This window comes from Silene latifolia, chromosome 3, assembly GCF_048544455.1.
Source record: "Silene latifolia isolate original U9 population chromosome 3, ASM4854445v1, whole genome shotgun sequence".
Classification (NCBI taxonomy): domain Eukaryota; kingdom Viridiplantae; phylum Streptophyta; class Magnoliopsida; order Caryophyllales; family Caryophyllaceae; genus Silene; species Silene latifolia.
In genome coordinates this window covers 106,586,736-106,602,216 of record NC_133528.1, presented here as the reverse complement: position 1 = coordinate 106,602,216, position 15,481 = coordinate 106,586,736, and the positions used below count along the sequence as shown (strand labels likewise).

At 40.0% G+C, this 15,481-nt stretch overlaps 1 non-coding gene across 1 annotated transcript; it reads right to left on the bottom strand.

The window, feature by feature from the left end:
- Positions 1 to 7,532: 7,532 nt before the first annotated feature.
- LOC141650193 (small nucleolar RNA R71) lies at positions 7,533 to 7,639 on the bottom strand. The gene has a single exon (XR_012546241.1). It is a non-coding gene; the product is annotated as a small nucleolar RNA R71 (small nucleolar RNA).
- Positions 7,640 to 15,481: the final 7,842 nt, after the last annotated feature.

Below are 15,481 nucleotides of genomic sequence, written 5' to 3'. Positions count from 1 at the left end.
AACATGTGCATAGGTTGAAATCACAACAAGCAAGCAATTAATTATGAAGGAATATTAATTTAATCATAGATCTAATTCCATGATTGATTCCCCTAATTCCCCATTAACCCTAGCTAAAGGACTACTCACTCATGATCAACTTTAGCATGCTAATAAGGTTGTCAATCATACTCATGATCAACATGATGAACAAATGATGTGATTAACAATAATTAAACAAAGGTAAAACGGATTATACCTACTTGAGATGATCCAAATAATAAAGCAAAGAATAATAGGAGTAAACTTGATTATTGATGGAAGGTTGTCAATCCTCCAATAAACCCCAAATAATCTTCTAATTACCCAACTAAAACTAAGAACAATTGAGAGATTAATGAATGATTAAGATGTGATTAATATTGAAATGTGTATTACCACTTTGATTAAGACTAATTTAAGAGATTGATTATGATAATATGTTAATCTAGGTAGTACAATAGGGTATTTATATTAAAATTAAGTACAAGGATTAGGGTTACTAAGGGCTTAAATGACGATTAAGACCCTAAGAGAAGCTTGATAATTTGCAACTCACGAGGGGCATGCGTAGATCATGTAGCAACTTCCAAGGAAATCCACGCGTCCTAGCCTGAAGCACGTTTGGTCCTGTAAGGCGATCCGCTCGGGCTGGCTATTGGGACGCTCGGATCCTGACTCATGGACGCTCGTCCTGAGCTCAGGACGCTCGGATCCTGGGACAGGGTTCTTCTCTTGTTCTTGGCTCCCTAACAATCCGTGGGGACTATCTTAGGCACGCACGGATCTTTCATCATTGCCCAATTCACTTCATTTATTTGCTTAGGCTTCTAGTTTTGGTCTCCTATTCGATGCTTGGTCATTAGATGGGATCCATTTAGGTCCATTTTGTTCCATAAATGCAAGGCTAACAATCCTCTCCTAATAAGGACACAAAACCTCAAAGAATATGCAAAATGGGAAACTAAGATAAGAAATTACCTTAATATATGCTAGAAAGCATGGAAACGAGGTTAATTCGGGGACTAAATGTGCTCAAATATGAGTCACATCAAACATCCCTGATACGTGCTTTTTATATAGCCTTTTTAGTCTTATATGGCACGTATTTCTATGCATTTCTGTACCGTTATGTATTGCAAAATGCCCCGAATTGGCTACTTTGGTTTGTTTTGTCTGATTTGCAGAAATGAACCTGAAAGTGGTGAGACCGTACTCTATTCGTCCTATTTAGCATGCATAATGAGGAGACGGAAATGTTAGAGCAAATGATATGCCTTGGAGTACGTGAAGAATGGTCAAGGAAGCGGTCAAAGACAACTTAAGAGGCTGATCTGAAGAAAAGCACTCAATCGAAGGGTTCTAGTGTTCGATCGAGTGGTTTGGAGGACACGAGAGGTCGATCGAGTACTTTTGTTTACTCGATCGAAATACTGAATGCTGGAGTTCCTCGATCGAGAGCTCTGTTTACTCGATGGAGAGGAACAGCTGGAGAAGACCTCGATCGAGTGGTCTGAATTCACTCGATCCAGAGGATTTTAGTTTCACGCGGGCTTTAGAGACCCGTGTTGCTATTATTTTGCTAAGTATTGTTTTCCCTATTTAAGCTTTCGTTAATTAGGTCATTAGTACGCTTTTTCATCTCTAAACACTCTAATCTCTCTTTCATACTTTGCACTGAAAACTCTTTCTCCTTTCCTTTAATTTCTTGCTTGGGTGGATTGTTCTTTACGCCGGATTGCTTGAGATTGTAATCATTCTTCTCTTAATCTTAATCTTATTATTTGTGTTTGCTTTAATCCTTATTTCCTCTTAATTATTTCTGCCCTAATTTAGTTTATGCATAATTATTGTTATTTCATAATGTGTTCGATTAGTACACTTAATATTATTATTGTTGACACCATTATTATTATGAGTAGCTAATTCCTTTAATGTCGGGATTAGGGAATCCATGGTAGTATTGTGACGATGTAGCGAATAGACTAGACGATTTATTTGTAAGAAACTGTCCCATAGCAATTTAACTGTAATATCAACCTAGTTGAGTACACGCTTCTAAGTTACCTTTAATATGGTTAATTTTACTCCTGGATCGGAAGATTGGATTAAATAGACCTGCTATGAACAGTAGACTACCCTAATGAGGACGGAAGTTAAATTAGTGGAATTCTAGGATAGAAAGTGGACCGGAAGGACCTTTCCTGTATCCTTCTCACAGTAGATTGTCTAGGTTATTTGCAGCTGAGTCGATAAACTACCATGGTGAACCGAAATCCTGGCATGCCTTCTCTTTATTTGATCATCTTTATCATATTTTATATCTTTTGTTGCTCTCACTTTATTACTCTTACCTTTAATCCTTTATTAGTTTAGAAATTAAAAATCAAACTTCTATTTTGTGACCTAATAGACGGACCTTTAACAGATATCTTGCCTCCCTGTGGATACGATCCCGACTTCCCTAGCTGTATTAGTTAGAGACCAGTTGGTTATTTTTGGTAGGTATACGATTAGCCTGTCAAATTTTGGCGCCGTTGCCGGGGAGGCAATAGCCCTATCTGTTTTTGTTTCATTTATTTCTATCCGTCTAAGGGAATTTTTATTCCTTGAGACAGTTCTCACTTAATTCTTTCAGTATTGTGTATGCCCAGGTCAAACAGGTCGGAATTAGTTCAAGCTAATCCTGAGCTAGAAAGACTATTTCGGCATAGACTTCGTCTGCAAAGAGAAATTCGAAAGGAAGACTTGAGTACTTTTGAGCCCGAGCTACAACACTTCTTATTCGCAGAGGACCCGTCTTTTGAAGAAGACAATCTCATTTCTGCTAACAAGACAGTAAAGATGCCTAATATAGCGAGTCACTCAGAGCCCACAGCTGCCTCGATTCCCAAAGGTTTCCAGCTCGCGACAGAGGATGGTAACACCTTTGATATCTGTCCGTGTTATATAAATCTGGTGGAAAGAAATCTTTATCGAGGTGTGGCGGGTGAAGATCCGCGGAAGCATATGGAAGTCTTTACTGACTACTGCTCTACTATTCCCGCTACTAAGGGAGTAACTCAAGACAAGATAAAGGAAGTGCTTTTTCCTTTTTCTCTGACTGATGCAGCCCGTGAGTGGCTGACTGATCTTGACCGGACTACTGCTGGTATCACCAACTGGGAGACTCTCGCACTTGCCTTCTAAAAAAGATACTTCCCTCCACAATGCACAAATCAGCTGAGGGGTAAGATTACTAGTTTCAAACAGGCCCCTGATGAGAATTTTTATGAGGCTTGGTGTCGATTCAAGAAGCTGGTGAGGTCTCTTCCTCACCATGGTTTTGATCAGTGGTTCTTGTGCAACCAGTTCTACAACCGGTTGTACGATGACTACATAGCTATACTTGACGCCTCATCCAATGGGAGATTTCAAAACAACATTGATGGCGATAAGGGATGGGGCATTATTGAGGAGATGGCGACCCATTGTGCTGAATATAGGAACCCCAGGTATGGAATACGGACTGTTCACACGGTCGATAACGCGGTCGTGGCTCAGCTGGAAGCCATCAATGCTCGTTTTGATAGATTGGAAATGGAAGCTGTTGGTGATCAACTGACGGTTCATCTGTTGACTAGACAGGAAACTATCACTTATGAGAGATGTGGGAGCAACGACGGTCACACTGGTATTGACTGTCTGACAGAGAACGAAAAAGTCCTTGCCTTTCAGCAATATAGGCAAGGAGGAGGCTCTTATTACAATAATCAAGGGGCAGTCCATCCCAATTTGAGGTGGACAAGTCAGAATGTTCTCAATCCTACTCCTCCACCGTAGCAGCAGCAAGCTTATGTCGCTCCTTATAAAGCTCAACAAGGCTTTCAAAAGCCTCCTTCTTTCCCTCCACCGCATCAAGGAGCTTCATCTTCTAGTGGGGTAAGTGAGCTGAATGAGTTAAAGACAATGATTCAATCATTGACAAAGCAATTGCAAATGAGTGACCAACAGAAGGAAGCTTCAATCAAGTCACTTGAAACTCAAGTTGCTCAGTTGGCCGCAAGCCAATCCACAAGGAAACCGGGTCATCTACCGTCCCAATCTGAGATAAATCCACATGAGACGGTAAACTTGATTAATTTGCGAAGTGGTCGTTCTTATGAAGGACCAAAATTTTCGACTTTAGATGTCATATCAAACCCAAGGAATGCTGTTATTGATGATGAACAGGCGTATAATGCTGAACATATGCCAAGCACGAAAGAAATACTCGATCGACTGATTTCTGGTGGTCGATCGAGTAGAAATGTTGAAGAAAGCACTCGATCGAATGGAATTAATGCTCGATCGAGTAATCTGGATATTCAAGGAATCGATCGAGAGGTTAAAACCACTCGATCGAGTGGAAATGTTGAAGAAATTGTTCGATCGAGAGGAACTTTGCCTTGATCGAACACTGTGCATATAGAGGAACTCGATCGAGAGCATGAAAGTGTTCGATCGAGTGAAAGCTCACCTGAAAGGACTCGATCGAGAGGTAAAAATACTCGATCGAGTGAAAAAGGGCTTGAACCTGCCGAGACGTTGGAAGAGAGGAACAAAGGGCTCGAGATTCCTATTACGGTGCCCTTTCTAAGGCGATTACAGAGCACCAAAGTTAATCAACAGTTCGGTAAATTTGCTGAGCTCCTGAAAAGCTTACATGTTACTGTTCCATTTGCCAAGTTGCTGACTCAGGTACCCTCTTACTTAAAGTTTATGAAAGAAATTTTGTCGCGTAGGAGGCATATAAACGACCATGAGACGGTAGCTTTAACTGAGGTAAGGACTGCCCTAGTTCAAAATACGTTGCCACCTAAACAGTCAGACCTGGGTAGTTTCTCAATTCCGTGTCATATAGGAACCGTTTGATTGATAACGCGCTATGCGATCTTGGTGCTAGCATGAGCGTCTTACCTTTGTCTCTCGCTAAGAGACTTGGTTTGACCAAATTTAATTGCACTAATATGACAGTACAGATGGCCGACCGTAGTGTATCACGGCCGTTAGGAGTTATAGAGGACATACCTGTCAAGATCGGGAGATTCTTTATTCCCTTAGACTTCGTAGTGCTTGACATCCCCGAGGACACTCAAACCCCTATTATTTTAGGCAAACCATTTTTATTCACTGCACGCGCAGTGATCGATGTCGGGGGCAAGACACTTACGTTTCAAGTAGGAAATGAAGAATTGATTTATCATCAGTCTAAATCTCGTAGGGCTCCCAGGCAAGCTCAACCTTGCAATGCCCTATCTTCTACTAACTCGGATATAGACACTCCAGCTGAGAATGTTGAATTTTGTGCTGCTATTGTTGATACGTGCATTTTATATAGTCTTTTTAGCCTATTTTAGCACGTATTTCCATGTACTTTTGTACTGTTTATATCGCATTATGCCCCGAATTGGCTACTTTGGTTCGTTTTGTCTGTTTTGTAGGAATGAACGTGAAAGTAGTGGAATCGTACCATTTTCGTCCTTCTTTGCATGAATTTTGAGGAGACGGGATTTGTCTGAGTGAGATCTTGCATTGGGATGCGTGAAGAAACGGTCTACGAAGCATTCGGCTACGAGTTGGAGCTGTTTTAGAGGAAGAACACTCGATCGAGCCCTTTTATTGGTCGATCGAGTGGTTTCTGTGGCTGAATTGGTCGATCGAGTGGTTTTTTTTACTCGATCGACAGTGCTGGAATTGGAGGTTACTCGTTCGACCTGTATTTCTACTCGATCGAGTAGATTTCTTGAAGAAGTACTCGATCGAGCTATTTAAAACTGTTCGATCGAGTGGTTTGGTCTTAATGGGCTTTAATTAGTCCGTGAACTTATAATTAGCTTGCGGACTTAGCTTATTTCTATTTAAATGCACAATAATTAGGTCATTAGGATCTTATCATCGTTTATTCATCTAGGAACTACGTTTACTGCTTATTACTCTCTTCTCTCAAAACTCTCTACTGTAACTTTTGCATTCGGATTATTTCTTGTTCGGATCTAGTGTTCTTTACGCCGGAATTCTTACCTTTGTAATCCTTCTCTCTTCCTTAATATTAATCATTCATTTATTTACTTTAATTACTTGTTTTGTTCCCTTTAATTTTCGCCCTAATTTATTTATGCACATTTATTATTGTTTTATCATGTTTAATATTAGTTATTTCGATTTTATTAGTTTTGAGTATATTAATAGCATGAGTAGCTAAATCATTTCATGTTAGGATTAGGGAATCTACGGTAGAAATGTGATTATGTAGTGAATAGGTTAGATGAATTATTTGTGAGACTCTGTCCCCATAGCAATATAACTGTATTTACCGACTTAGTTGAGTGCACGCTTCTGAGTCACCCTTTAATCTGGTTAAATTTAATCCTGGATCGGAAGATTGGACTAAATAGACCTGCTATGAACAGTAGACTACCCTGACGAGGACGGAAGTTAAGTTAGTGGGAATCTAAGATAGAAAGTGGACCGGAAGGACCTTTCCATATCCGTCTCACAGTAATTTATCTAGACTATTTGCAGTTGAGTCGCTGCACTACCGTAGTGAAACAAAGTCATGACATGTCCCTTCTTTATTGATAGTTTATCTCTATTTTCTGCCTTCACTGCTCTTTCCTTGTTTCTCTTTCTTTTACACCTTTTAGTTTATAAAATCAAAATTATAAACCCCCCATTTTATGACCAAATAGACGGACTCTTTACAGATATCTCGCCTCCCTGAGGATATCGACCTGACATCCCTAGCTATATAGTTAGTTTAGTTAGTTATTTTTGATAGGTATACGACTGCCCTGTCAAATTTTGGCGCCGTTGCCGGGGAGGCAATTGCCCTATCTGTTCTTTGTTTCATTTATTTTATCCGTCTCAGGGAATTCTTATTCCTTGAGACAGTTCTTATTTATTTTCTTTCAGTGTTGTGTATGCCCAGGTCAAACAGGTCGGAGTTAGTTTCAGCTGATTCTGAGCCAGAGAGACTGTTCAGGCATAGACTCCGTCTGCAAAGAGAATCACGAAAGGAAGACTTGAGTACTTTCGAACCCGAACTTCAGCATTTCCTATTTACAGAAGATCAATCTTTAGTAGAAGATAATCTCAGTTCTGTAAACCAACCAGTAAAGATGCCGAATATTGCAAGTCATTCGGAGCCTAAAACATCATCTATTCCAAAGGGTTTCAATCTCCAGATTGAGGATGGGAATACTTTTGACATCCGTCCGTCCTATATCAATCTGGTGGAGAGAAATCTCTTTAGAGGTATGGCAGGTCAAGTCCCGAGGAAGCATATGGAGGTCTTTACGGACTACTGTTCTAATATCCCCGCCACAAAGGGGGTAACTCAAGACAAGATTAAGGAGGTGTTGTTTCCTTTTTCTTTGACTAACTCAGCCAGGGAGTGGCTGACTGACTTGGACCGTGCGGCCGCGGGGATCACAGAATGGGAGACCCTTGCTCTTGCCTTTTATAAGAGATATTTCCCTCCGCAACGCACCAATCAACTGAGGGCAAAGATCACTAGTTTCAAGCAGGCACCTGAAGAGACTTTCTATGAAGCTTGGTGCCGGTTCAAGAGGTTGGTGAGGTCCCTTCCTCACCATGGTTTTGATCTGTGGTTCTTGTCCAATCAGTTCTACAATGGGTTGTAAGATGATCACAGAGCCATACTTGACGCATCATCTAACGGAAGATTCCAAAGAATACTGATGATGATAAGGGATAGGCCATTATTGAGGAAATGGCGACCCATTGTGCTGAGTTTAGGAACCCGAGGGACGGTATTCGAACAGTTCACGCGGTTGATAAGGCAGTTGTGGCTCAGCTGGAAGCCATGAATGCTCGTTTTGATAAATTGGAGCTGCATTCCGCTGGGGAGCCTCAGACGGTGCATTTGCTTACTAGAGGGGAAACCGTCACATGTGAGAGGTGTAGGAGCAACGACGGTCATACTGCTGTTGACTGTCTTGCAGAGAAGGAACAGGTCCTTGCTTTTCAACAATACAGGCACGGAGGGGGTTCCTATTATAATAACCAAGGTGCAGTCCATCCTAATTTGACGTGGACAAGTCAAAATGTGCTCAATCCTACCCCTCCGCAGCAGCAGCAGCAGCATATGTCCCTCCTCATAAGGCTCAACAAGGCTTTCAAAAGCCTCCTTCCTTCCCTCCTCCCAATCACGGTGCATCATCTTCAGGTGGGGTGATTGAGCTATCTGAGTTGAAGATGATGTTGCAGTCTTTGAAAAAGCAGTGGCAGCTAAAAGACCAACAAAAAGATGCATCTATCAAGTCACTTGAAACTCAAGGTGCCCAGTTAGCTGTGACCCAGTCCACGAGAAAGCAGGGTCTTTTGCCGTCACAAGCCGATAAGAATCCATATGAGACGGTGAATTTAATAAATCTGAGAAGCGGTCGTTAATATGAGGGACCAGAATTGTTGAAATCAGACCCGAGGAAGATAATTACTGTTGATGAACAGTGTACTGTTGATGAAAAAGAGCTGACGACAAAGAAGATACTCGATCGATTGGTTTCTGGTGGTCGATCGAGCAAAACAGCTGAAGAAAGGACTCGATCGAGTGGAATTTCTGCTAGATCGAGTAACCAGGAAAAAGAATAGCTCGATCGAGTAAAACAAACAGCTCGATCGAGTGATTTTATTGAGGATTCTGCTCGATCGAGTGATATTTCTGCTCGAACGAGTGATGCTGATAAAGAAGACCTCGATCGAGAGCCTACTAGTGCTCGGTCGAGTGATATATAGCCTGAAAGACCCCGTTCGAGAGGAAAGTGTAGGAAATATCGGTATACTTCATCAAGAAAAATTCGGATTATAACGAATTATGATATATGAAATTTATAGTCATAAACGAATTGCATAAACAAAAGAATAGAGATTTAGAATTAACCTTTGGTCCTAGCAATTTGGCCTAAGAACAATATCGAAATCGATATTCTCCTAATTGTTGCATCCAAAATGCTTTGACAAATGCCTCTCTTTTGCTAGAAAATATGAACCCTAATTTCTAATTTTTAGGTTTTTGTGTGATGTGAGAATTAGGTCAAAAAGGAATAATGGAAATGATCTCCCTATTCTCCCTCTTAAACCGTGTAAAAGAGAGAATTAAGGAAGATTTTTTTTCTTATTTTCTTCCTCTTTTTCGGTTAACCACCTACCAAAAATAAGGAGGTAAATCTTCTTATTTTCAGGTAGTTATCAAAATGTATAAAATGTGTATTATTATCCATTATCATTTATGTCGTCATATATTAATAAATTCACACACAACAGTTTGTAGTCGATTTATTAATACCGGTTTGTCAACATTTTATTATGACAATTTCGCATATTATATACAATAACTATAAATATAACATATTTATAATTTGCTAATTAAATATAACTGGTTACGTCTAATTACGAATTAACATCTTAATTCGTTTAAGCTAACATTATATACATTAATTAAATATAACAGTTTATATTCAATTTACGAATTAACAATTAATTCGTCTCAGCTAATATTATTTAATTATATTAAATAATCGTCTCATCATCACATTGACTAACTGTTTAATCAAATACATGGACTAACCTTTTAGTCATATAAGGCATCAATGTGATTATATCTTCATACAATCACATCTCTCAAACACATCCTTTAGGTGTGACTTTTAGGGACCAGTTGATCACCGCCATCAGTATGATAATAACGTCAAACTTCTAGGAAGCCAACCGTTATTAAGTAAACGTTAATCAACTGATAAAATACTAAGTACACCCTTGTGAACCTATAAGAGATTTATATACGTTGTCACACTAACTGTGGAGGACACAACCTCCAACAAACTCCCACTTGTCCTCACAAGTGTATGTGCGATAACCGATTCTCATATCCTAAAATTTCTCCCACTCAATGTAAAACAATTTGCAAAATCCGTATTCACAAAGGTCGTATTTTACAAGCGATCAATATCAAGATTGGTTTTCCCGACTAGAGAGTAACTTAACTGATAAACGAATCATCATTCGAGCATGGCCATGCATTTCAGTTACAACTCCTCGAGTGGCCCTGAGAAATAACTAAACTTGATAAAGGTTGGATATTTTCTTCAACTCGAATCTTGCATATGTAAGCACAGTATGAAATGACCCAGAAAAAATCTGCTTAGCCTCCTGTTATGGTCGACCATGAGAAAGAAACCAAAGTCACCCAAAAACTGCCTTAATCTCAAGAGACAGTCGATAGTCAAAAGAATCGACTCTAGGAACACAATGGACGTCCAATCCACGACCTGGCACCGAATGTTTTTAAACATTTAGGACTCCATTACGTTGTCACAATTGTCCTACGAGGTATCGTTATAACTCGCATCTGTGATCGATCAGCCAACCGTTTGAGTTATGGCTCGTTGAACCCACCATCAATCAACTTCACAAAATAATAGCAAGAGTTATCAGCTCATGTAGGCGATTACGGACCAAAACAAATATAATGTAATTAAGTTCACTTTGTGGCGTTCAATGTTGTCGTACAATCCACATGAAAAACAAAATATGAAATAATCCGATGAAGTTATAAATAACATATGAAAAAGATAATGTATCGAATTCATTAGCAACTAGTACAACTCAGGAACACGTTTAATTCCCATGGAAATAACGTACCCTTCATGCTTATCATATTTCAATGGTTTAGTGAGAGAGTCCGCGATGTTGTCATCCGACGCAATCTTGTCAATCACTATCTCCTCTTGCTCCACGTAAGCACGGATCAGGTGAGCCTTCCGATGTTCATGTCTAGACTAGTTACTAGTCTTAGGCTCCTTAGCCTAGAAGATGGCACCTCTATTGTCACAATAGATAGTGATTGGGTCATTCGAACTAAGAACTATGGTTAGTCCTTGTAAGAATTGACGCATCCATATAGCTTCCTTTGCTGCTTCTGAAGCGGAATAGTACTCGGATTCAGTAGTAGAATCTGCTACAAGATCCTGTTTGGAACTCTTCCAGCTGACTGCAGCACCATTAAGAGTGAAGACGAATCCAGACTAAGATTTCGAATCATCTCGATCTGTTTGGAAGCTAGCGTCTGCGTAACCGATTGCACATAGCTTAGTATCTCCTCCATAAGTCAATACCCAATCCTTCGTCCTCCGTAGGTACTTAAGGATGTTTTTAACAGCTATCCAGTGTGTTTCACCTGGATTGCCTTGGTACCGACTCATCATACTCAATGCATATGCCACGTCTGGACGTGTGCATATCATGGCATACATGATTAATCCTATGGCTGATACATAAGGAACACGACTCATGCGTTCGACCCCTTCAGGTGTCTTGGGTGACTGAGACTTGCTCAAATGCATCCCAGATGTCATTGGAAGGTTTCCCTTCTTGGAGTTGGTCATGCTGAACCTTTCAAGAATCTTATCTAAATAAGACTCCTGACTTAATGATAACATTCGTCGTGATCTATCTCGATAGATACGGATTCCCAATATGCGTTGTGCCTCACCCAGATCTTTCATCTTGAAATGGTTCTTCAACCATCCTTTTACCGAAGATAACAGAGGAATGTCATTCCCAATCAAGAGTATGTCATCGACATACAATATCAAGAAAACAATCTTGCTCCCACTCGACTTGATATATAAGCATGGTTCCTCGACCGATCGAGTGAAACCATACTCTTTTATCACCTGGTCGAAGCGATGATTCAAACTCCTAGAAGCTTGCTTAAGTCCATAAATGGAACGTTAAAGCTTGCACACTTTCTTAGGATTTTCAGGATCCATGAAACCTTCGGGTTGCACCATGTACAACTCCTCCTCCAAATAACCGTTTAAGAAGGCATTTTTCACATCCATCTGCCAAATTTCATAGTCATGAAAAGCGGCAATCGCTAAGATTATGCGAATGGAACGCATCATGACTACGGGTGCAAAAATTTCATCATAATGCAATCCGTGCACTTGAGTGAAACCTGTTGCCACTAGTCGTGCTTTATAGGTATCTGGTTGCCCGTCTACAGAATGCTTTATTTTGTAAATCCATTTGCACTGAAGAGGTTGTACCTTGTTAGGTAAATCAACAAGATCCCATACGTCATTCTCATACATGGAGTCCATCTCAGATTGTATGGCTTCAAGCCATAGCTTTGAGTCGGAACAGGCCATGGCACCTTTATAGGTAGCGGGTTCATTACTCTCTAGGAGCAAAACGTCATTCCCCTCGACCATACCAATGTATCTGTCTGGAGGATTAGAGACTCTACCCGACCTCGTAGGTTCCTGAGGAATGTTAACCGTATCATTAGTTGAAGGAACAACTTCCTCCATCTGTTCCTCAATTGTTGGTTCTTGAATCTCCGACAGCTCGAAGGTTCTATTACATGACTTGTTCTCGATAAATTCTTTCTCTAAGAACTTTGCACTAGCCGCAACAAAAACTCGATGTTCGGTAGGCGAATAGAAGTAATGACCAAACATTCCTTTTGGATAACCAATAAAGTATGTCTTGACCGATCGCGGGCCGAGCTTATCCTCATGTCTCCACTTGACATAAGCCTCGCAGCCTCAAACCCGAATAAAGGACAAGTTAGGGACCGTTCCCTTCCACATTTCATATGTAGTCTTGTCGACAGCTTTAGACGGACTTCGGTTAAGTATAAGAGCAGCTGACAAAAGAGCAAAACCCCATAATGAATCAGGTACTACCGTGTGACTCATCATGGATCGAACCATATTAAGTAGTGTTCGATTTCTCCGTTCGGACACACCATTTAATTGAGGTGTTCTAGGTGGAGTTAACTGTGAAACTATTCCACAGTCTTTAAGGTGTTGATCAAACTCATTTGAAAGATATTTGCCACCCCGATCTGAACGGAGTGCTTTAACCTTTCTTCCTAGTTGGTTCTCAACCTTATTCTGGTATTCCTTGAATTTTTCAAAAGACTCACTTTTATGCTTCATTAAGTAGACATATCCGTATCTACTCAAATCGTTCGTGAAAGTGATAAAATATCTATAGCCATCTTTAGCGGTGATTGACATAGGTCCACATACATCAGTATGTATGAGTCCTAATAGGTCACTAGCGCGCATTCTAACACCTTTGAAGGAAATTCGAGTCATTTTGCCGATAAGACATGATTCACACGTGCCAAATGTAGAAAAATCAAATGTGGGAATAGTCCCATTCTCAATGAGTTTCTTTATACGTTTTTCATTTATGTGTCCCATTCGACAATGCCATAGATAAGTTTGATCTTTGTCACCAACCTTTAATTTCTTATTATTCACGTGTAATATATCTGTGGTTTGATCTAAGATATAAATTCCATTCATGGAAACTGCTTTGCCAAAAACCATTTCATTGAAACAGAAAATACAGCTATTATCCTTTATTGAAAATGAAAAACCGTCTTTATCAAGTACGGAAACAGAAATAATGTTCTTAGATAAACTGGGTACATAGTAACAGTTATATAAATATAACTCAAAACCACTAGGGAGCTGGATTACATATGTTCCCATTGAGACTGTAGCAACTCGTGCTCCATTCCCGACTCGCAGGTCCACATCACCCTTTGCGAGAGGTGTGATGTTTTTTAGGCCCTGCAAATGATTACACAGATGGGAACCACAACCAGAATCAAGTACCCAAGTTCCGAAACTTGCATGGTTAATCTCAATCATATGAATATAAGATGACATACCAACAGGAGTAACGCTTTTATGTCCTCATGGTACACGGGACAGTTCCTCCTCCAATGTCCAGTCTTGTGACAATGGTGGCATTCAACGTTACCGTCCTTGTTCTTTGCCTTGCCTTGTGAGCCACTAGTCTCACCAGGCCCACTCTTACCATTTCCTGACTTTTTAAACTTTGGCTTTCCTACAGTTAGGTCGCCGTGAGCTTTGCCCTTACCCTTATTCTTGTTGGAAATCATGAGAACATCTTGCTTCATGCTCCCACTCAATTTCATATCCTTCTCGGTCTGTACGAGAAGTGAGTGTAGCTCATGAGGACTTTTCTTCATGTCATTCATGTAGTAATTTACCCTGAAGAGGGAAAAACCATCATGAAGTGAATGAAGCATACGGTCAATGACTATGCTCTCACTGATTTTGCAATCAAGTGCCTCCAGTTTCTCGGCATTCTCAATCATGTTAAGAATGTGTGGGCTAACCGGTTGGCCCTTCTGGAGTTTCGCATCCAAGAAGTGACAGGTATGCTCATAAGTAACGATTCTCGGTGCTTTTGAGAACTCATTAGTGAGCGTGGTGAAAATCTTGTTTGCACCTTGGGCAATGAAGCGTCTTTGCAAATTGGTTTCCATTGCAAAAATGAGTACGTTCTTTATCGCACCCGCTTCCATAACGAAGTCACTATAAGCAATTGACTCGTTAGCTCTTGCATTGGGGCCTGGGTTTGGCGGTATTGGCTCAGTTAAGTACTTGAGCTTACCATCAGCAATAGCAACATTCCGTAATGATGCCTCCCAGTCCGCAAAGTTGGACCCGTCATTCTTCAGTCGTGTGAACTGATTCATGTGGTCCATGAAAGCTTTTAGCCAGGACTCGCGTCCAAGTATGGCACTTGGCATAGGGATATCATTATTTCCAGCCATTTGTTGTAAGCAGTATTATCAATATAAAACGAATTCTACACTGCGAAAAGAAGAATGAAAAATAATAAGCATACTCATCGTTATGATTTAAGTCTAATGCAAAACTGTTATAAGCGAAGACTCGAGCATTTATACAATTGACCTTCCTCAAGAATTATATAAATGATCCCAAGACTCAATTATCTGTAAATTGATAAGCCAACCTTTTGGCTAATTCTACTTTTAGAATTCTTGGTTGATAAATTTCTGTAAATTCTATCTATAGTCCATCATAATCTCGAGAAACTCTTCGGAATATAATGTTGAGGTAAACTAAGTCAACACAAACTACTTACCCAACGTAGAAGGGGTCATATGGAGAGTAAGGTCCTATATGCCTACCGACGAAGAAGGGATTCATAGTTGTTTGGCCTATAAAGACTAGTCTCAATTTCAGTTTTAGAGGAAGATCCCATCAACTTTATTTTAATTCATTTTAAGTGAACTAATATCTAGCATGCGAGAATGAATAAACTAAGATGATGGCTTAAAATTGTGTGACATCTGTATGTCTATGAAAACTAACATCCAAACTATATGAGTCAATTTCCATGCATTTAAGTAGGTGGTTTGGTTTAGGCGGAATATGATGCAATAACTATGAAGCGAAGAAAAACAATAAGAATGGAAAAACGTAAAACAAAAATAAAGTCCTAGTGTGGCCTATCTACCAAAATGAACATAAATACAACTTTGGAATCCTTCCTAGGACCCGAGAAGCTTGTCTTGATGTTCCATCTTGGTCAATGTAGCGGGAGTGAACAATCCAATCTC